Genomic DNA, 23,264 nt, shown 5'->3' with positions numbered 1-23,264 from the left:
AGCGGAAAATGATGATTATTTTTTTTTTTGTACAAAGTCTCATATTCCACTAACTTGTGACAAAAAATAAAAATGTCCATGTACTCACTATGCCCATCACAAAATACCTTGGGGTGTCTTCTTTCCAAAATGGGGTCACTTGTGTGGTAGCTCTACTGCCCTGGCATTTTAGGGGCCCTAATGCGTGAGAAGTAGTTTGAAATCAAAATGCGTATAATATGCCCTGTGAAATCCTAAAGGTGCTCTTTGGACACCTCCCCTTTAACAGTGAATTTCACAGTGGCCGCCCCTTTAACAGTGACTTTCACAGTGGCCGCCCCTTTAACAGTGACTTTCACAGTGGCCGCCCCTTTAACAGTGACTTTCACAGTGGCCGCCCCTTTAACAGTGACTTTCACAGTGACCGCCCCTTTAACAGTGACTTTCACAGTGACCGCCCCTTTAACAGTGACTTTCACAGTGACCGCCCCTTTAACAGTGACTTTCACAGTGACCGCCCCTTTAACAGTGACTTTCACAGTGACCGCCCCTTTAACAGTGACTTTCACAATGACCGCCCCTTTAACAGTGACTTTCACAGTGACTGCCCCCATAAAAGTGACTTTCACAGCGGCAGACCCTTTAACAATGACTGCCCCTTTAACAGTGACTTTCACAGTGACCACCCCTTTAACAGTGACTTTCACCATGACCGCCCCTTTAACAGTGACTTTAACAGTGACTTCCCTTTTTAACAGTGACTTTCACAGTGCCCGACCCTTTACAGGGACCTTTATAGCGCCCACCCATTTAATAATAGTGACCTCCACAGTCCCCGCCACTTTAATAACAGTGACCTCCACAGTGCCCGCCCCTTTAAGTAGTAAAGAAAAATAGCTGGGTTGTTATGGAAACCTGGAGTAAAACTGTGTTTATGGCAGTTGGGATTTGAAGAGAAAGACTTGCAGGCTTGTATTGGCTAATGTGGGTAATTTTTGGGGGAATATCTCACGGAGAGAGCTTCTAAGGTCTAATACCCTAGAGAGCTTCTAAGGTTTAAAACCTTCCCGGACACCTGATGTACCTGTGTGCAAAATTTGGTGAAGATCGGTCTAGTTGTTTGGTCGCACATAAAGAACGGCTAGACGTCTAGACAGACAGACAGACAGACAGAAACTCATTTTTATACAATTGCCTATAGAATTATTAAGAACACCTGTTCTATTTCTCATTAATAGGATTTATCTAGTCAACCAATCACATGGCAGTTGCTTCGATGCATGTAGGGTTGTGGTCCTGGTCAAGACAATCTCCTGAACTTCAAACTGAATGTCAGAATGGGAAAGAAAGGTAATTTAAGCAATTTTGAGCTTGGCATGGTTGTTGGTGCCAGACGGGCCGGTCTGAGTATTTCACAATCTGCTCAGTTACTGGGATTTTCACGCACAACCATTTCTAGGATTTACAAAGAATGGTGTGAAAAAGGAAAAACATCCAGTATGCGGCAGTCCTGTGGGCGAAAATGCCTTGTTGATGCTAGAGGTCAGAGGAGAATGGGCCGACTGATTCAAGCTGATAGAAGAGCAACGTTAACTGAAATAACCACTCGTTACAACCGAGGTCTGCAGCAAAGCATTTGTAAAGCCACAACACGCACAACCTTGAGGCGGATGGGCTACAACAGCAGAAGACCCCACCGGGTACCACTCATTTCCACTACAAATAGGAAAAAGAGGCTACAATTTGCACAAGATCACCAAAATTGGACTGTTGAAGACTGGAATGATGAGTCTCGATTTCTGTTGAGACATTCAAATGGTAGAGTCTGAATTTGGCGTAAACAGAATGAGAACATGTATCCATCATGCCTTGTTACCACTGTGCAGGCTGGTGGTGGTGTAATGGTGTGGGGGATGTTTTCTGGGCACACTTTAGGCCCCTTAGTGCCAATTGGCCATCGTTTAAATGCCACGGGCTACCTGAGCAGTTCTGAAGGCAAAAGGGGGTCCAACACCGTATTAGTATGGTGTTCCTAATAATTTTTTAGGTGAGTGTATATATAAGAGATTTCTGTGTCAGGGGTGCAAAGCTGGCGTATTGCACCCACAAAACATCTGATGTTTAATCATGCATTGTAATCACTCACATATCAGATATTCATCATGTTGGTGTATTTATGATATGTCACTTTTTAACTTTTATTGGTATTTGATTGTAATTTGGCACATTGATTGAGTTTGCTATATATACTGAGCACTTTGTCTTAACACATTGCTTGAGGAAGGCTCTAGCACTGAGCCGAAACGTCGCATTGCCTTATGGGTGAATACATTTCTTTTTTACTTTATTTTCTGGAGTGCTGCCCGTTTTTTGTTCTTTATATATGGGGTTTGCTTATCCCCAATTGGGCTTTTTGCACCCACTGCAGTGCTGCCCGTTTTTCTGTTCTTTATATACAATGTTTGCTTATCCCCAATTGGGCTTTTTGCACCCACCTGCTTTTTGCTTTGACGGTTCAGCCACCCCTTTTCTTTTTATGTGTGTGTGTGTGTGTGTGTATATATATGTGTTAAAACAGTTAAAATAAATCTATCACCTGCTACTCCCCTATTCAGCAGTTTGTATAGATGTATAGCTGTGGTTCTGTGGTTCACCTTCTTAACCCCTCCAGGACCCTACCATTTTTCACCTTAAATAACAGGCCATTTTTTGCAAATCTGACATGTCACTTTATGTGGTGATAACTTTAAAATGCTTTTACTTATCCAGGCCATTCTGAGATTGTTTTCTCGTCACATATTGTACTACATGACAGTGGCAAAATTGAGTCAAATGATTATTTTTTTATTTATAAGAAATTTACCAATTTCTATTTCTCTCATTTTATAATAGGTAGTAATACCTCCAAAATAGTTTTTACTTTTCGTTTCCCATATGTCTACTTCATGTTTAGATCATTTTGTGAATGCCATTTTTTTTTTGAGGGGGGGGGGACGGGGGACGTTAGAAGGCTTAGAAGTTTAGAAGCAAATCTTGAAATTTTTCCGAACATTTCCAAAATCCACTTTTTAAGGACCAGTTAAGGTCTGAAGTCACTTTGTGAGGCTTACATAATACAAACCGCCCAAAAGTGACCCCATTATACAAAATATACCCCTCAAGGTATTCAAAACAGATTTTACAAACTTTGTTAACCCTTTAGGTGTTTGTTGAAGGAAGGGTCATATTTAAATATATATGTATGTATGCCGTGACATATATACATATATATTAGCCCTTGTATATGGGCTCCTCCAGGTGGGATCTGTGGATATGCACAGAGATGTATGTAGGCCCCTTGGCAACATGCATCTCTGTGTATATGTATTAATGTGCCCCCTTTATAGGAATGTGCCCCCTTTATAGGAATGTGCCCCCTTTATAGGAATGTGCCCCCTTTAATGTGCCCCCTTTATAGGAATATGCCCCCTTTATAGGAATGTGCCCCCTTGATATATATAACATGCCCCCATGTGTAATGTCCGTTCCTATATGCCTATGGATGTGCCCCACGCATCTATAGGCATATATGGCCGGAATCATGCCGCTTGCTGGGAGGAGACCGACAGTTGGACAATCATGTCCAGCGTCGGCCTCCACAAAGGACAGAGGATCAATAGATCCTCTGCCCTTTGTCACCATCTCCGGCCACGCCGGGGATGATGCTCCTAACAGAGACATGGGAACAAAGAGTTCCCATGCCCCTGCGAGTGGCTGACCTCCGGCGCTGTAATTACAGCGCCGGAGGTAAGCGTCCGCTTCACAGGCGGGAGGATCAAAGGATCCCCCCCCCTGGAAGCGCGCTCCGAGATCCTCGGGCCGGCGCGGTGACGTCATATCACCGCGCCGGCCCACGTATTGAGGCCGGCGGTGCGCATGCGCGCGGCGCGAATAGGGAGACTGCGAGCGGGCGCCGCCAAGTTTAAATAGACAGGCGGCGCTCCGCTCAGCAGTCAGGTAAGTGACCCGGCGGAAGAGGCATCCCCTAGACCAACGAGCCCCCCTGGAAAACAAGCATAACACCGCTAAGTATCTCCCCCTTCTACTCCCTACCACTATCCCACCAACGCTTTTCTGACCCCATAACCCTGCTGTCCCTGACCCCATACTGCTCCCTGATCCCTGACCCCATATTGCTCCCTGATCCCATACTGCTCCCTGACGCCATATTGCTCCCTGACCCCATACTCCATACTGCTGCTATCCCTGACCCCATACTGCTGCTATCCCTGACCCCATACTGCTGTTATCCCTGACCCCATACTGCTGCTATCTCTGACCCCATATTGCTGTACCCTGACCCCATACCCTGTTACCCCGGATTCTCTGCCCTGTTACCCTTGCTGTGTTTTGTGATAGCCCTGTCGTGCCTACCCCCCAGATACCTCACCCCTATTATCCCATAGGGATATTATAGAGCCAGGCGGGAGGGCTGTTATATCTGTATGATTGTATAGTTAGATTGTAGGTGGGATTTGGGACTGTGTAGTGTAGTTAGAACCGTGTCAGTATATTGTATTAGTGTGTGTATTTATATTGTAGTGCGCGGTTATAACAATATATATCTATCCCCTTGTTATAGATATATATAGTTATAAACCTAATACCTTTTTGGTTGTAAAGTAACGTCGCAATAGAGTTAGTATATTGTTGGCGTTGTATAACGAATGTATTATTAATAAATACCGTGTCATTTATACCAATTGTGTAATGTGTGATCACTAGGGGTAGTCAGTAAGGCGCTTGCAGCTAGTTTAGTGATTAGTGTAGGGCAATCAGTAGTGATTTGTTATTCATTAAGGCATAAATAGGCGGAGCCATCACAAGACGATTACGCCTATTTATGAATATTAATTACTGAGATTTGCATAAATATCAATAATTAATATCCCCTTTAACATTGGCGAGCCAGGCCCACTGCTGTGAGTTTGTATCTGTGGTTGGTTTTGGAACGGAAAAATCGCTTACGCTGTGAACTAATCAGGTGGAAAGGACGCGGTCAGTGGATCTGAGCGTCCATAGCCTGCAAGTTCGGACAGGTAGAGCGGGTTTTTCTCGATCAGAACCGGACACAGAGCAAACTCTACAGCAGAGAATCTAAAATCTTTCCTGATCTTTGTGTACTAATATTTTCTGATTCCCTTACACGCTAACTGGAGAGAAGTCATCACAACACCACTGAAGAGAGAACCATCATCGTTGAAACAGAAGTCGTCTAGCTGAACGGGAGAAGGCGTTCCGAATATTGAAGGACCTCCTCCACGCAGCAACACAGTATCAACGACACCAATGAAGATGGCCTCTCGTCAAAAAGTGAGTATGAACTTCACCACACTGCAACACCTCAGCAAACATAGCACATACAACCCCATCATCCCCACCACTTACAAATCCACTGAGCTGCTATGGTCCACTTTATTGGACCAGGCATACGCTCACGATAAACTGTGCATTAATCGTAGTGTGTTCAAAAAAACAAAAAAACGACTCCAAATGCTAGCCAAATTGGTTCATACCTTTGAGGATATCATTTGGAAGCCAGAACATCTAGAAACACTTAACAGCACAACAAAGGCAGAAGAAGTTTCCAACATGGCAAACTTTCACTGCAATTGTTGTGTTGAGAACATTAAACAGTTGCACACATTACAAACACAACTACAAGAGAAGTCCCAGTGTACAGCCGAGAGGGGCAGGGAGATTTGCGTGTTAGAGTCTAGACTCTCGGACAAGGAGAGTTTCTACTCTGACATGGACAAGGAACTGCTCAGACTGTACACTGAGATAAATCAGTTCAGGAACAATACGGTATCTATGGATAGCATGATTGTTCAACTTCGAGAGGACCTGGCTGCAAAAACGCAAACCATTGCGGATTTACAGCAGGTCATCTCGAATCTGTCACGGCCTGGTACTAATAGCATGTTGCCCACGAAACAGGTTTGTGTTTCGGGAACGGCACATGGGGAGACAGCGGCGACAGCGCCAATATCTTCCACGGATCAAACACCCGAGGCAGTAGACACCAGGGGACAGGTGGAACGGACGCTACCTTTTACCCAAACACCCAGGGAGAATAGGGGTAGCAACCGATTCCAGGAACAGGACAACGATTGGAGAGAGGAAAGTGGTTGGCCATTTACCACTTCCAATCCGCCAACGCGTCCGGAAAGACAGGAAGATTTTTATCCTAACCATTCCAGTATGGAAAGGATAAACTTCCTGTTACGGATCTGCAAGGAGATCCCAAAATATGATCCCATTGTAGATCCGTTTACTTCATGTGATATCTTCGAGGGTCACTGTAACAAGTATTCAGTGGCTCACGAATATCGCATGGAGTTATTCAAGTTATGGTTACCTACACACCTAAACCAAAGGTATGAGGTAACGGGGAGGACACAACCCATGAATGGACAGTTTTATGACAAGGAGGAACGTCTCTCCATACTCATGAGACTGGCAACGGGCCATTGGGACGTCACTCCAGATATCCTGTCCAAATTCAAACCCACTATACATGACGAACCTTTGTCTATGTGTAGTCGGTTTGAAGCCATGTATAGAAGGGTTACAAAGGATCACGGTGTCGGAATTCCACAGGGTATGATACGTATGTTTGTGGAGAAATTCCCATACCTTGATACTGCAATCCGGTTGAGCGCAGCCAGGGAACCATCCCTCACGGATGCTGCTATGATTATTGAGCAGTGCAGACAGGATACACTGCTCAATAAGAAATTTGTCAAAGTGACGGAGCGTGCGCCTGTACCTGATATATCTCAAGATGATCGGGTACAGCACACAAAGGGTAATTCAACTATTCGCCCCACGGCCCCGCCATTGGAAAGGATAGGAAGCATTCGATGCTTCCTATGTTTACAATACGGGCACATAAAGAGGAATTGTCCACAATGGTCACGTAATAACCGGACAAATCCTGAGAGAACGGGCAATAATAACGGTTTCAAGATGAAACCTAATTATGCCAAACCAGTGGGGGAATATCTGGGACATTCACAGGTCCAGACACCAAAACGTGTGGCTGTTGTGAATGACCCTGCGCGTTGGGTAAGGAGTGTGGAATCCCTGGAATCCACACTAAGGGTCCATAACAAGAACCCACAAGTGGCAGTATGTACCTCACAGGTACCTACTGGGAGTCTGGTAGAAATTGATTGAAGATCAGGGATCCCTAAAGAACTGGCGCCAGTATGTCCTATCATACTGGATTCTTCAGGGAGACCCCACATAAAAGCCAAAATCAAAAATCAGGACGCCGAAATCATGCTTGACACTGGTGCGGAAATTTCCATTACCAATGTCAAACATGATTTACATCCCAACAGCCCTCAGTGTGTGGTGATCGGATTTGATCACCAACAAGGGGGGGGGGAAGGCCCACAGAATAGAAGAAGTAATTGTCCAGATTACCACTCACACCACCCTTAGGATCCCCATGTGGTATTACCCCGGTTCTGACAACATTATTGGAACCGACGTAATGACACAAAATGGGTGGATCCTAGATCTGGCAAATAGTATTGTATGGAAGGGTCCCAGACAATCCAAAGTGTTTGTCATCCAACGCCAGTTTCTGGGACCACCATTGCCAACAGTAGATGACTCTACTGAAGTACTTGAACACAAATGGCCTGAGATCTCGCATAATCCAGATCTTGAGCCTATTGTGTATGAGTACCCCGATCTGTGGGCCCAGGGAAAAAACGATTGTGGCAGACTGATTGGAGTTCAGGTGGACATACAAGGTCCCGACCCTCCACCTCAACGCCAATACCGCTTTCCGCCAGAAGCCACCCACTCAATTTTGGACACTGTCCAAGAATTGAAAACTAAGGGGGTGGTCATAGAGGGCAATTCTAAATGCAACAATGCCCTCTGGCCAGTAAAGAAAAAGGACACCAATGCATGGAGGCTCACCATAGATCTCCGGGTCCTCAACAAGTACACCCCAATGTCCGCTCCAGTGGTGGCACAGACTCCCGACATCATGGCCAGAATAAGCGGCAAAAGTCGCATATTCTCAACCATAGATGTTGCCAATGGGTTCTTCTCTATTGAACTCACTGAAAACTGTAGGTACAAATTTGCCTTTACAGTAGGGGACAAACAGTACATGTTTGGTGTACTCCCCCAGGGATTCCACAGTAGTCCCACGTATTTTCATCAGGCATTGGCGGCCGTTCTGAGCGTATTTTCACGGCCGGGATGCCTTCTGCAATACGTGGATGACCTGCTCTTACAAACAGAAACCATAGAAGAACACTTGGTTCTGTTAAAAGAGCTATTGGGACTCCTGGCCAAGTCAGGACTCAAGCTGAGTCCCCACAAGGCAAATTTGGCCAGAACGGAGGTGACTTTTCTTGGAGTCCAAATTTCTTTTGGAGCCAAAGGGATCATGGCAGCCAGAGTGGAAGCCATGGTAAAGTTACCTAGGCCGGGCACTCTACAGGATTTAAGAAAATTCCTGGGAGTTGCTAATTTCATGAGGGAGTTCATAGAGGATTTTGCTGCCAAAGCAAAACCCCTCTATGAACTCCTCAGAGGAGAAGACCCTTCAATCAAAGGTTGGTCTGATGCACAGGAAGAGGCCTTTTCTACTTTGAAAAGGGACCTCTCCTCTGCCCCTGTATTGGCTACCCCCCATCCTGAAGGGGAAATAGCCATACAGGCGCATGCAGGGACGGAGTCTATCTCAGCGGTCCTCCTACAGCAGATAGGGTATGACACTAGACCGCTGGGATACTTCTCCAGGTTACTTTCGCCTGTTGAACGAGGGTTCGATGAGTGTGCCAAACAACTGGCAGCCATACACTATGCCGTCAAAACCACTGAGCATATTGTAGGCTTCAGGCCCCTCACTTTGCAGACTCCACACTCTCCATTGGCCCTCCTGCTCCGTGATACACTCCCTGGAGTCTCCCAACAGAGATTTGGGAGGTGGATTATGGATCTCAGTGGCCGGAGTCTACAGGTGAACCACAAAGCCAAGTATGTTCTGTCCCAGTTACTGAACCTAACTGGCACCGAACATGACTGTGGCCAACCAGCGCACATCAACGCGCCACAAATTTTCAGGACCGATAAACATCCAGAAGACAGAGTCATCTTTGTTGATGGCTCTCGATTTTTCATGGATGGGACATATGTCACAGGTTTTGCTGTGCTGGATGAGACCACAGGTACCCAGAATCTTGTCAAGTTACCAGGTCACATGTCAGCACAGCGGGTGGAACTGGAGGCAGTCAAGAAAGCCTTGCTTCTTCAACCCCCAGGGAAACTAATTATATATAGCGACAGTTCATATGTAGTTCGTTCTCTCACCCTGCACCTGGACACATGGAAAAGACGAGGATTTGTGGATAGCCAAAACAAACCTCTGGCTCATTTGTCGGTCCTGAAAGAACTTTGGGAATGGGGCATGGCACACCCGGCGGAAGCAGCCATCATAAAAATCCCTGCGCATCAGAAAGGGGATGAGCCTTTGACGCTAGGTAACAACAAGGCGGATGAATTGGCCAAACTAGCGGCAGTGTCTGGGATCCTTCAGGAAACAGACACTGAGCCGCTACCGGCCTACCACATTGCCACATTGCAGTTCGTACCAACCTGAGTAAAGGCCCGGTGTCATTTGAGGAGGAACAAGCAAAAGACCCTCTTCTAATGACACACCTCACATCTCCTCAGCATCCCTGGTCAAGACAGCAAGGGATCCTGTGTTATGATACCGGTACACAACAACTTCCTCTTCCCGTGGTTCCACAGCATCTGCAAGCAGAACTGACCAGATTGAACCACCAACTGTTTGGACACCTGGGTCGGGATAAACTCTTGTCTCTCCTGAGAGACAAATTATACTGGCCGGGAATGTCCAACACAGTAGAGGAAGTAACACAACAGTGCCTGGTATGTGCTCAGGTTAACCCAAGGGCGTCAGCCCTGAAGCCGGTGTTGCAGCGAGTCCCTCCTGCAGATATTCCATGGTCCGCACTACAAATAGATTTTATAGGACCTTTACCAACAGGAAGTCGTAACTATCGTTACGCACTGGTGGTAGTGGATGTTTTCTCTAAATGGGTAGAAGCCATCCCCACGGTTAACGATTCGGCTACAACCACTGCCCGTGTTCTCTGGGAACAGGTTCTGTCACGATGGGGTATCCCCAGATTGATAGAGTCAGACAGAGGGACCCATTTCATGGGTAAGGTAATGAAAGCGCTTTGTGGTCTTTTAGACATAAAGCAAAGATTTCATGTGCCTTACCACCCTCAGTCAGCGGGCATCGTGGAGCGGATGAACCGGACTATAAAAACACGACTTTCTAAAGCACTACTGGAGAAAGGTTCCTCATGGGTAACCTCTCTGCCAGCCGTGCTAATGGGAATCCGAGCTACCGAGGCTACCAGTACCGGTATCACCCCGTTCGAACTAATGACCGGACGCAAAATGCCCCTATGCCTGCCCAATGAACCCCTGGTGTCAGAACCGATGAAGAACGCCATCGCCAGAGACCTATTTCTCCAACAGGTACAACTAAACCTGAAGGAGTTATTGCCTCATGCAGCAATACGGCTACACAGACCGTATCTACAGGGGGAAACACCAATGCCCTCTGTAGGAGAGCTGGTGATGGTGAAAATCTTCCGTCGGGCCGGCCCCTGGGATGCAAACTGGGAAGGACCATATCAGGTCCTTGAAGTAATGGGTGACACTATGCTAAAGGTGCAAAGGCCGATGACGACCAAGAAAAAGTCACGTAGGCGGCAGGGAGTTTTATGGATCCATATCGACCAGGCCAAGGCCACCCGAGCCTCCCCAACTCAATAACAGGAACCCTCACAGAGTTGGGTGACCGGGGGGGGGTATTGGTGTGTCGAGGGTGGATCCATGAAACTAATTACACACACATTGAATTAACAGATCACAGGAGGGAGACTCACCAAGGCTACGACTAGCCTGAAAAGATGCCGTTCAAAGGTAGAGGGCAAGTTTGTGTAACCGTGGTGAGGATCCCCTATGAAGCAACAGGTCTCCAACCTGTAAAAATGCATTTAGACTCTTGCAACGCCCCTATCCATCAATTGGCAGATCCTATAGCTCCTCAACTGTCATCCCCATGGAAGATCATCACGGGGATTTCCGTAGATGACTTCCGAGTACCAATGGGATCACAGATGTGGGGAGTTTGTGAGGAACCAAATTGACATGATAAGAGGTTGGATAGAGGCGGGGCAAGAGGTAAGAAAGGATGATCTCATACACAGGAATCAAAGGGGAAGAAGAGATCTGATAGCCATGGGACTAGGCGGAGGTGCATTGGGAGTGGGCGCCCTGAACACTATGGACATGGAAGTCCTGAGAGGTAAACTTGGGGATGTTGCGCGACACGCCGGAGAAGGATTCGAGACCCAGCTTGATGTAAACCACGTCTTAGAGGGTTTGCAGCATTCGCACATAGATGCCACTACCTCTCTATCTTCTGCTTTACGAGAGAAGTTTAGAAGGTTAGTCGTGGGTCTCTTGGAAGAACAGGATAGAGCTCAGCTCGCTCTGGCGTGTACGCAAGTCCAGAGTGAACTCTCAGGCAACCTTAAACATATTGTATCATCGTTGTACGGCGGCCACTTTCCATTTAACCTCCGCCAACGTGTAAGTCCTCTTATATCTCCTTTTGCAGCCAATCACACCAACTGGTGGGTAGTACAGTGGCACGGCTGTAGGAATCTCACTTGCACTGCTTCGTCATTGGCTCCTGTATCTGGCCATCTTAGACAAGGTTACAGTGCAATTAACTTAGGGGTTGTCATAAATAACCAGACGGTGCTTCATCCACAGCTCCCCGCGGGCGTTCTAACCTATGAGAAAGGCCATCCTTATCTGTTAGACACAGAGGGATGTTGGAAGAAAGGGGATGCTATCCTCTGTCAAGGTAGTCAGGATCGAGTGTTAAGACACCAATGTTGGAGCACCGAGGGGTCCTGTGAGATGAAGGCCAGCCCAATACCCTCTTCCCTTAAATACTTGGGACAGGGGTATTGGTGCTGGTACCAAAGGCAAAACATGTCTTATACAATCTATGGAACTAACTGCACTGAGAGAGGAGTACTCCTCCCTGGAGCGTATTGCACCCTTAGCCCCGTCCTAGGTTTAGATGTCGCAGAGATACAAGGAAGAACACCAATCACCCCGGAGAAAAGACTTGACATCCGCCCCGACGTACCCGTGAGACTCCAGAAAATTCCTCTTGGCTTTGGGGTAGAACTCAAACATCTCCTGCTGGACTTCAGCCAAGAAGACAAAATACTTAAAGATCTTCGAGAAACAGAGAAACAGGCCACCATCCAACTGACGCACGACAAGAATAAAATTACGGCAATCACAACCGCATTGGACAAAGACTCCAAGATCTCCTGGTGGGAAAGTCTGTTCGGCTACAGTCCAAAGGCAACATCCTTCTTCAACCTTTTGATTCATCCGGTGATAGTTCTTCTGGTTCTGGTAATAGTCATGTACACGGGACTGTGTCTAATCTACAGGAGGGTCAAGAGACTTGCGGACCAGCTAAACCAGAACCAGACAGAACTTCACGAAGTTAATCGCAGGAGGCTCAGGACTTAGCTCCAACAAAGTCCTGAAGACAGAGATCGCATGGACATACGGTTTCCTATGAAGGTCGGGATGAAAATCCAAAAGCCATCCTGTGACCTCATAACATTGTGTGTATGCATACACGTATTGTAGTAGATTTTTGTAGGAGGATTCGGGGTATAATCATAGACCACCCTGTGACCTCATATATTGTGTATAGATTTACATTGATTATTTGCATGTGAGTTCCTATTTACCCATGGACACTCTAGGTGCAGATGGGCGACAGCCATACTACAATATGGCTGGACGCACGTGTGCATCCTATAGTCATTTCCCCAAGGACACAAGGGTCGGTTAACTACCAGTGTCTTGGGAGGTATAGAAAGTAAGGCCAGGTGGCATGAGTCTCTATGGGTACACACTGAATTGTATTGGGAGGGATATGACATGTTTGTGTGAGTGGGGTAGAGTAGATTCCCTAGGGTCAGGCCCCTCATCACTAAGGTATTTGCCGCTTCAATATTGACAATGGTGATTTTTTGTAAGGGTTGGACTGAATGATGGTAGTGCGGGGTTCCTTCCCGCGGGTAAAATTTAGGTACTATGACATCACCTCTCACCAGAAAATCTGACCTGCCTTGTAAAAACCTATGTATCTGTCCCGGAGAGAACCTCTCCAACAACTGAGTCTTCAATTAAAATGAAAGTCATTAAAAGGTCAGCCTACGGCCGTCCGTACCCCATAAGGAGGTGCTACATTAATTACCGGCACTAACAGTGGGGGTAACGGACGCCAGAAGAACAACACTGGCAAAGAGAGAGAATACGGTCGCTGAATGGAGTGATCTAAAGACTGCAAGGGTGAAGCCATTTTAGTCAGGAATAGACTACGTTGGGAGTGGCTGACACCTGAAGATCATAGGATACCAAGAAAGTTATCCAAGGAGAAGAACATGGGGTACTCGGGGGATGGAGACGTTTTAATGAGAGGCAGGATGGAGCACGATGGGTGATGTCTAGGTACCTAAGAGTCAGATCACTTTAGTCCTCCCGGAAATGTCACCAGGGGTAGATTGAAGAGGCAAAGGCAGCCCTACCCTTCCCCCAAAATGTTTATTGTCGTATTCCCGACAACAGGGGGATTGTTGAAGGAAGGGTCATATTTAAATATATATGTATGTATGCCGTGACATATATACATATATATTAGCCCTTGTATATGGGCTCCTCCAGGTGGGATCTGTGGATATGCACAGAGATGTATGTAGGCCCCTTGGCAACATGCATCTCTGTGTATATGTATTAATGTGCCCCCTTTATAGGAATGTGCCCCCTTTATAGGAATGTGCCCCCTTTAATGTGCCCCCTTTAATGTGCCCCCTTTATAGGAATATGCCCCCTTTATAGGAATGTGCCCCCTTGATATATATATAACATGCCCCCATGTGTAATGTCCGTTCCTATATGCCTAAGGATCCCCCCCCCTGGAAGCGCGCTCCGAGATCCTCGGGCCGGCGCGGTGACGTCATATCACCGCGCCGGCCCACGTATTGAGGCCGGCGGTGCGCATGCGCGCGGCGCGAATAGGGAGACTGCGAGCGGGCGCCGCCAAGTTTAAATAGACAGGCGGCGCTCCGCTCAGCAGTCAGGTAAGTGACCCGGCGGAAGAGGCATCCCCTAGACCAACGAGCCCCCCTGGAAAACGAGCATAACACCGCTAAGTATCTCCCCCTTCTACTCCCTACCACTATCCCACCAACGCTTTTCTGACCCCATAACCCTGCTGTCCCTGACCCCATACTGCTCCCTGATCCCTGACCCCATATTGCTCCCTGATCCCATACTGCTCCCTGACCCCATATTGCTCCCTGACCCCATACTCCATACTGCTGCTATCCCTGACCCCATACTGCTGCTATCCCTGACCCCATACTGCTGTTATCCATGACCCCATACTGCTGCTATCTCTGACCCCATATTGCTGTACCCTGACCCCATACCCTGTTACCCCGGATTCTCTGCCCTGTTACCCTTGCTGTGTTTTGTGATAGCCCTGTCGTGCCTACCCCCCAGATACCTCACCCCTATTATCCCATAGGGATATTATAGAGCCAGGCGGGAGGGCTGTTATATCTGTATGATTGTATAGTTAGATTGTAGGTGGGATTTGGGACTGTGTAGTGTAGTTAGAACCGTGTCAGTATATTGTATTAGTGTGTGTATTTATATTGTAGTGCGCGGTTATAACAATATATATCTATCCCCTTGTTATAGATATATATAGTTATAAACCTAATACCTTTTTGGTTGTAAAGTAACGTCGCAATAGAGTTAGTATATTGTTGGCGTTGTATAACGAATGTATTATTAATAAATACCGTGTCATTTATACCAATTGTGTAATGTGTGATCACTAGGGGTAGTCAGTAAGGCGCTTGCAGCTAGTTTAGTGATTAGTGTAGGGCAATCAGTAGTGATTTGTTATTCATTAAGGCATAAATAGGCGGAGCCATCACAAGACGATTACGCCTATTTATGAATATTAATTACTGAGATTTGCATAAATATCAATAATTAATATCCCCTTTAACAGTGTTCCATGAGAATTAATGGAAAATGGAGATGAAATTTCTGAATTTCACTTTTTTGGCAGATTTTCCATTTTAATAAATGTTTTGCCAAACAAAGCAAGGGTTAACAGCCAAACAAAACTCAATATTTATTGTCCTGATTGTAGTTTACAGAAACACCCCATATGTGGTTGTAAACTGCTGTACGGGCAAACAGCAGGGCACAGAAAGAAAGGAACGCCATGTGGTATTTAGAAAGCAGATCTCACTGGGATCATTTTAAGCTGCCATGTCACATTTGAAGAACATCTGATGCACCCCTAGAGTAGAAACTCCCAAAAAGTTACCCCATTTTAGAAATTACACCACTCAAGGTATTCAAAACTGATTTTACAAACTATGTCAACCCTTTAGGTGTTCCACAAGAATTAATGGAAAATAGAGATGAAATTTCAGAATTTCACTTTTTTGGCAGATTTTCCATTTTAATCCATTTATTCCAGTTACAAAGCAAGGGTTAACAGCCAAACAAAACTAAATATTTATGGCCCTGATTCTGTACTTTACAGAAACACCCCATATGTGGTCATAAACTGCTGCACGGGCATTGTGCAGAAGGAAAGGTACGCAATACGGTTTTTGGAAGGCAGATTTAGCTGGACTGTTTTTTTGACACCATGTCCCATTTGAAGCCCCCCTGATGCATCCCTAGAGTAGAAACTCCAAAAAAGTTACCCATTTTGGAAAATACGGGATAAGGTGGCAGTTTTGTTGGTACTATTTTAGATTACATATGATTTTTGGTTGCTCTATATTACACTTTTTGTGAGGCAAGATAACAAGAAATAGCTGTTTTGGCACCGTTTTTATTTTTTGTTATTTACAACATTCATCTGACAGGTTAGATCATGTGGTCTTTTTATAGATGCGACAATACCAAATATGATAACTTTTTGGGATATTTGCTTTAGTTTTACATAACAAAGCATTTTTGAAAAAAAAAAAAAAGATTTTTTTTGTGTCTCCACATTCTGAAAGCCATAGTTTTATTTATTTTTTGGGCGACTGTCTTGTGTACAGCCTAATTTTTTTTGGGACGAGATGATGGTTTTATTGGTACTATTATATGGTGCATATGACTTTTTGATCGCCTGCTATTACACTTTTTGTGATGTAAGGTGACAAAAAATGGCTTTTTTGACATAGTTTTTATGTTTTTTTTTACGGCATTCACCTGAGGTGATAGTTCATGTGATATTTTTATAGATCAGGTTATTACGGACGCGGCAATACCTAATGTCTACTTTTTTTTATTTATGTGAGTTTTACACAATGATTTCATTTTTGAAACAAAAAAAAACATGTTTTAGTGTCTCCATAGTCTGAGAGCCATAGTTTTTTTCAGTTTTTAAGCAATTGTCTTAGGTAGGTATGATTTTTGTGAGATGAGATGACAGTTTGATTGGCACTATTTTGGGGTGCATATGACTTTTTGATCGCTTGCTATTACACTTTTTGTGGTATTTTTATAGAGCAGGTTGTTATGGACGTGGAAATACCTAATACGTATACTTTTTTATTTACTTAAGTTTTACACAATAACAGCATTGTCTTAGGTAGGGGCTCATTTTTTGCTGGATGAGGTGACAGTTAAATTAGTACTATTTTGGGGGCTATACGCCTTTGTGATCGCTTGGTGTTGCACTTTTAGTGATGTAAGGAGACCAAAAAATAGTTTATTTAGCACAGTTTTTATTTTATTTTTTTGACTGTGTTCACCTTAGGGGTTAGGTCATGTGACAGTTTTATAGAGCCGGTTGATACGGACTCGTCGATACCTAATATGTCTACTTTTCTTTCTTCCCCTATTTTTTAAAAAAATTTCCCTTTATTTTTGCAAAAGGATATTTTTATTTATTTTTTACTTGGAACTTTAATTATTTTTTCACTTTTTTCAAAAAAAAATTGTTCCACTCTGATCCCCTTTACAATGCATGACAATACTTCTGTCTTGCCATGCATTGGCTGTAAGTTTATTACACACTGTAATACACTTACAACCTTCCTGCCTGTTAGATCCAGGGGGCTGGATCTCACAGGCCCCTCCGGAAAGGCAGCCACGATGCCTAAGAAAGGCATCGTGCTGCCTTCCATGCCATCATGTCCCCGTCACAGTAGCACGGAGACCCGATGGCAGCTCCAATACCAGCAAGGACATCACATGTGCCGCGGTCAGCGCTGATCAGGGTTAAAATTCTTCAACACATCAAACAGCTAAAATCAAGCATCAGTGGCATATAACTTGGAGAGATGCCCAACTGACTTGAACTTCATGATCTCCGTAATCAAGACAACAGATGCAGTGGCTACCTGAGTGATTTTCACCACCTATCTGCAACCAAGGTTATCATACCTCCTGTTCCAGGAGAAAATAGTAAAAATTAAGAACCTACTAATCTGCAAACACACACAGCCCTCAACCTCGAAACAACAAAAAGGTACTGTGTGTCACTCGACTAATCTTTATATTAAACAGCTAATCTGGAACAGATTGCGAATCCACCAAAAAAAAGGGATGAAGTCCATATGGCATATAACAATCCATAGTAAGGCCTCATGCACACGACCGTTGTGTGCATCCGTGGCCGTTGTGCCATTTTCCGGTTTTTTTCGCGGACCCATTGACTTTCAATGGGTCCGTGGAAAAATCGGAAAATGCACCGTTTTGCAGCCGAGGCCGTGATCCGTGTATCCTGTCCGTCAAAAAAATATGACCTGTCCTATTTTTTTGACGGACAACGGTTCACAGACCCATTCAAGTCAATGGGTCCGTGAAAGAACACGGATGCACACAAGATTGGCATCCGTGTCCGTGATCCGTGGCCGTAGGTTGCTTTCATACAGACGGATCCGAAGATCCGTCTGCATAAAAGCTTTTTCTGATCTAAGTTTTCACTTCGTGAAAACTCATATCCGACAGTATATTCTAACACAGAGGCGTTCCCATGGTGATGGGGACGCTTCTAGTTAGAATCAACTACAAAATTTGTACAAGACTGCCCCCTGCTGCCTGGCAGCACCCGATCTCTTACAGGGGGATATGATAGCACAATTAACCCCTTCAGGTGCGGCACCATCGCCCCCCCCCTCCCTCCCTCTAATGTTAGAAATCGTTGGTGGCACAGTGTGCGCCCACCATCGCCCCCCCCTCCCTCCCTCTATTGTTATAAATCGTTGGTGGCACAGTGTGCGCCCACCATCGGCCCCCCTCCCTCTATAGCAGTAACAACATTGGTGTCAGTGTGCGGCCTCCCATTCCCCCCCCCCCCATCATTGGTGGCAGCGGAGTTCCGATCGGAGTCCCAGTTTAATCGCTGGGGCTCCGATCGGTAACCATGGCAACCAGGAAGCTACTGCAGCCCTGGCTGGTTGCCATGGTTACTTAGCAATAGTACAACAGTAGAAGATTCATACTTACCTGCTTGCTGCTGCAATGTCTGTGAATGGCCGGGAGCTCCTCCTACTGGTGACAGTTCTTTAGCAATGCGCCGCACAGACCTTTCACTTACCAGTAGGTGGAGCTCCCGGCCGGACACAGACATCGCAGCAGCAAGCAGGTAACTATGAGTCTTCTACTATTGTACTATTGCTAAGTAACCATGGCAACCAGGACTGCAGTAGCTTCCTGGTTGCCATGGTTACCGATCGGAGCCCCAGCGATTAAACTGGGACTGATGGGGGGGGGGGGGAATGGGAGGCCGCACACTGCCACCAATGTTGTTACTGCTATAGAGGGAGGGGGGCCGATGGTGGGCGCACACTGTGCCACCAACGATTTATTACAATAGAGGGAGGGAGGGGGGGCGATGGTGGGCGCACACTGTGCCACCAACGATTTATTACAATAGAGGGAGGGAGGGGGGCCGATGGTGGGCGCACACTGTGCCACCAACGATTTATTACAATAGAGGGGGGGAGGGGGGGCGATGGTGGGCGCACACTGTGCCACCAACGATATTCAAACTGGGGAGGGGGGGGGTCTGCCCCCTGCTGCCTGGCAGCCCTGATCTCTTACAGGGGAATATGATAGTACAATTAACCCCTTTAGGTGCCGCACCTGAAGGGGTTAATTGTGCTATCATATCCCCCTGTAAGAGATCGGGTGCTGCCAGGCAGCAGGGGGCAGTCTTGTACAAAGTTTGTAGTGTATTCTAACTAGAAGCGTCCCCATCACCATGAGAACGCCTCTGTGTTAGAATATACTGTCGGATCTGAGTTTCACGAAGAAGCTCATATCCGACAGTATATTCTAACATAGAGGCGTTCCCATGGTGATGGGGACGCTTCAAGTTAAAATATACCATCGGATTGGAGAAAACTCCAATCCGATGGTATAAAAGAACTCCAGACTTTACATTGAAAGTCAATGGGGACGGATCCGTTTGAAATGGCACCATATTGTGTCAACATCAAACGGATCCGTCCCCATTGACTTGCATTGTAATTCAGGACGGATCCGTTTGGCTCCGCACGGCCAGGCGGACACCAAAACAACTTTTTTTTCATGTCCGTGGATCCTCCAAAAATCAAGGAAGACCCACGGACGAAAAAACGGTCACGGATCACGGACCTACGGACCCCGTTTTTGCGGACCGTGAAAATAAACTGTCGTGTGCATGAGGCCTAACAATGCTTATCCTTGTCCTCAAAACGGACAAGAATAGGACATGGTCTATCTTTTCTGCAGGGGGTTCAGGAACGGACATACAGATAGCATGCGGTGTGCTGTCGGCATTTTTTGCAGACCCATTGAAATTAATGGGTCCACATCCTATCCACAAAAATACGGAACTAACACAGAAGCAAAATATGTTTGTGTGCATGAGGCCTGACTCTGCAAATATGTAGAAGGTGAAATTGTCTTACTAACCTCAGAAATAAACAGATTGACTATAGATGATCATACAGTGACCTACAAAGCTCCAATGATATTTTTGAAATTGAATAGTTGGCTTTTCTGAAATGGGCACTGATGCAGACATTGCAGAACTACTATTCTTACCGTTCATCACCCCATGGGAGCCAGCAGGTGTATTCAAGCAACAAAGCTTTAAGAAGAAATCTTCTAAAATAATTCTCAAAAAGTTCATCATGGACCTGAGTTAAGAAGGGAAAGTTCATCATTATTTCTCTGTATTCTTTATCATTAGATGTTCTTATTTACAGCAACTTGGTTAATTTTTGGACTAATATACAATCTTATAGTCCATAGTATTCTATTGTTTGCCTTACTGTATGTCAAACTAGAATTTAGATGATAGAACAGTTGTTGTTTTTTTTACCTTACATTTGTTACAAATACTTTCTCACGAATGGAGTTCGTGAGAACCTAAAGCAATAATATGTACACTTCTTATAGCTCACATATTTTAGTGAATAGGGTGTTTACATTCCTCTTTATATATTCCAGTAATCGGCTTGTTTCTTCTTCCCCCACCCACGATCCTTAGTACAGTGGAACAATAATCCATCATATGCCACACCTATGAACTTTGTTTTAATTTATCTGTTGACTTCAAGGCAGGAGTGATATACCCTTTTTTCCTAAAAAAAATATCATGGATAAGAAATAACTAGTGTTGAGCGAACCCGAACTGCAAAGTTCGTGTCCGTACCGAACTTTGTAAGTTTTGGTATCTGGACCTGCTCCCGAACTTTACCACAAAAGTTCGGGTTTAGTGTTCAGGTATTTAATAAAGTTTGTTGAAAGGCTGCAGAGCAGTCAATCAACAAGCTTTTAAGCTGTGGGCACTTAGAAGCCATTACAGCCATGCCTAGTAATGGCATGACTGTGATTGGCCGATGCATCATGTGACCCAGCCTCTATACAAGCTGTGTCACATGCAGCACTGCCCATCCACTCTGAGTAGTGCATGGACAGGAACCAGGCAGCTGAACTGAGGGTGAGTGTTAGGAATTTAATTTTGTTATTTATTCTGTGGGTGACCTATGGTGAATTTTTGTTGGTACAATGCACCATCTTGGCACCCCTGACACAGAAATATAATAATTAATCTGGCTGTTAATTCTGTGGGTGACCTATAGTGATTTTTTTTGTGGGTGCAATGCACCATCTTTGCGCCCCTGACATTTTTGGTGTCAGATACTGTACACCTGCATTGCATCCGTGATAGGGAAATACAATAGTTAATCTGTTCTGTGGGTGACAGAAACCAATTTTTGGTGTCAGATACACCTGCATTCTATCCGTGACAGAGAAATATAATAGTTAATCTGTTGGTTAGTTCTGTGGGTGACATATTCCCATTTTTATATTCAATGGCTATGTTATACAAGATATTTAACAGCGTATCTCGTAATTTTACAAACGGTGACTAGAGTTGAGCGGACATCTGGATGTTCGGGTTCGACGGGTTAGGCCGAACTTCAGAAAAAAGTTCGAGTTCGGGACCCGTACTTGATCCGAATTTGACCCCGAACCCCATTAAAGTCAATGGGGACCAGAACTTTTGAGCACTAAAATGGCTGTAAAAATTTAATGGAAAGGGCTAGAGGGCTGCAAATGGCATCAAAATGTGGTTAAGAGCATGGCAATTGATCTGCAAACAAATATGGATAGGGAAATTACTTTAAATAACATAAAATACGTAAAAATAAAAAATAATAATCTTGATCTAGGAGGATGAGGTCCATATTGAGTAGGAGGTTGAGGAGGCGGTGGGTGTGGTGGTGTAGGTGGAAGCGGCGGGGGAGGAGGAGGAGGTAGCCTACACTGCTTTTTGGTTTAAAATGTATATTTATTTTTTAAAATTTGGGTACACCCCAAAACATTGGAAAATATAACCCTCCAGTCCTGCTAAACACACGTTCAGACAATACACTGGCTGCAGGGCTAAAGGGCAAGCTCAGGCCATGTGCCCAATTTGGAGACCCAGAAATTGCAGGGGCGCTGACCCCTGTCAGTCAATTTGTGTAGGCGTGTGCATACTTACTGACCCACCATGTCGCACGTCCCCGTGATGTTCACGATCCAATTTGATATCTGCTCTATCAACTTTCAATGTTCTTTTATGCGCCTACCATGGTGATCACGGGTGGCGGGGAATCGGGGTTCCAGGCCGGAGAGGGAGCGTGAGAAAAAGAGACCACATCCAAGGGAGGATTAATTTTTTCAAATTTAAAATTATAGAGCGGAAATATGGGACAAAGTATTAAAGCGTAATAGTGGGACAACTTTTTAAAGTATAAGCATTGAATGAAAGGATGTGTTATGCATCAATTAATGAAGAATTTCTTACATTTTATTTCCTGTCAACTATGCAAAGCAGGTGTTTCTATCCGGCAAAATTTTAAAAATGTCACCTGTCAATATAATTGACAATTTTTTTACATTTATGTTCCTGTCACCTATGTAGAGGTGCCCCAGTGACATCCACCATCCATTTGGATATCTTCTCTATCAACTTTCGATGTTCTTTTCTGAGCCTACTATGTTGATCACGGTTATCGGCGAATCAGGGTTCCACGCCGGAGAGGGAGTGTGAGAAAAAGAGACCAAATTTAAGGGAGATAAATTTATAAAAATTTTTGGGGATCAAGCGGAAATGTGGGAAAAGCTATTGAGGCGCAAATGTGGGACAAATTACAGAAGCCCAAATGTGTCCAAAAGAGTCAAGCGGAATTGTGGGAAAAGCTATTAAGGTGCAAATGTTGTGCAAATTACAGAAGCTTAAATGTGGGCCAAAAGAGTCGAGCAGAAATGTGTGAAAAGCTATTGAGGCGCAAATGTTGGCCAAAAGAGTATAGCGGAAATGTGGGACAAATTATTGAAGTGCAATGTGGTACAACTTGCATTGAATCAAAGGAGGTGGCGCGCATCAATTAAAGAAGCATTTCAGAAATGTTATTCCCTATCACCTATGCAGAGCAGAGGTTTATTCACTTCTAAAATTGTATAATGTCAACGCAAGAATGTAATAGAAAAATTACAGAAATTTATTAACCTGTCTTTTTGGTAGAGCAGGGGTCTATGACAGAAAAAAA

This window comes from Bufo gargarizans, unplaced genomic scaffold, assembly GCF_014858855.1.
Source record: "Bufo gargarizans isolate SCDJY-AF-19 unplaced genomic scaffold, ASM1485885v1 original_scaffold_1680_pilon, whole genome shotgun sequence".
NCBI classification, from domain to species: domain Eukaryota; kingdom Metazoa; phylum Chordata; class Amphibia; order Anura; family Bufonidae; genus Bufo; species Bufo gargarizans.
Note: the sequence above shows the minus strand (reverse complement) of the source record.